We start from the raw sequence: 318 nt of genomic DNA on the forward strand, positions 1-318 counted from the left end.
ATCATCTTCGCCTACTAATAAAGAACACTTACGTTTCAAACTAATCGTCTTCACCACCGGTTTCAGCGGTGGCGTAACAAACATAGCATCCAAATCATCTTCACCACCGGTTTCAGCGATGGCGTAACAAACATAGCATCCAAATCATCTTCGCCTACTAATAAAGAACACTTACGTTTCAAACTAATCGTCTTCACCACCGGTTTCAGCGATGGCGTAACAAACATAGCATCCAAATCATCTTCATTAGGTTCGCTCGTGCGTTGACTTCTTGCCAATGATCCTTGGTCCGTATTGGGTTCCGTGATGGTATCATCC

Source organism: Diaphorina citri, unplaced genomic scaffold (genome assembly GCF_000475195.1).
Source record: "Diaphorina citri unplaced genomic scaffold, Diaci psyllid genome assembly version 1.1 scaffold961, whole genome shotgun sequence".
NCBI classification, from domain to species: domain Eukaryota; kingdom Metazoa; phylum Arthropoda; class Insecta; order Hemiptera; family Psyllidae; genus Diaphorina; species Diaphorina citri.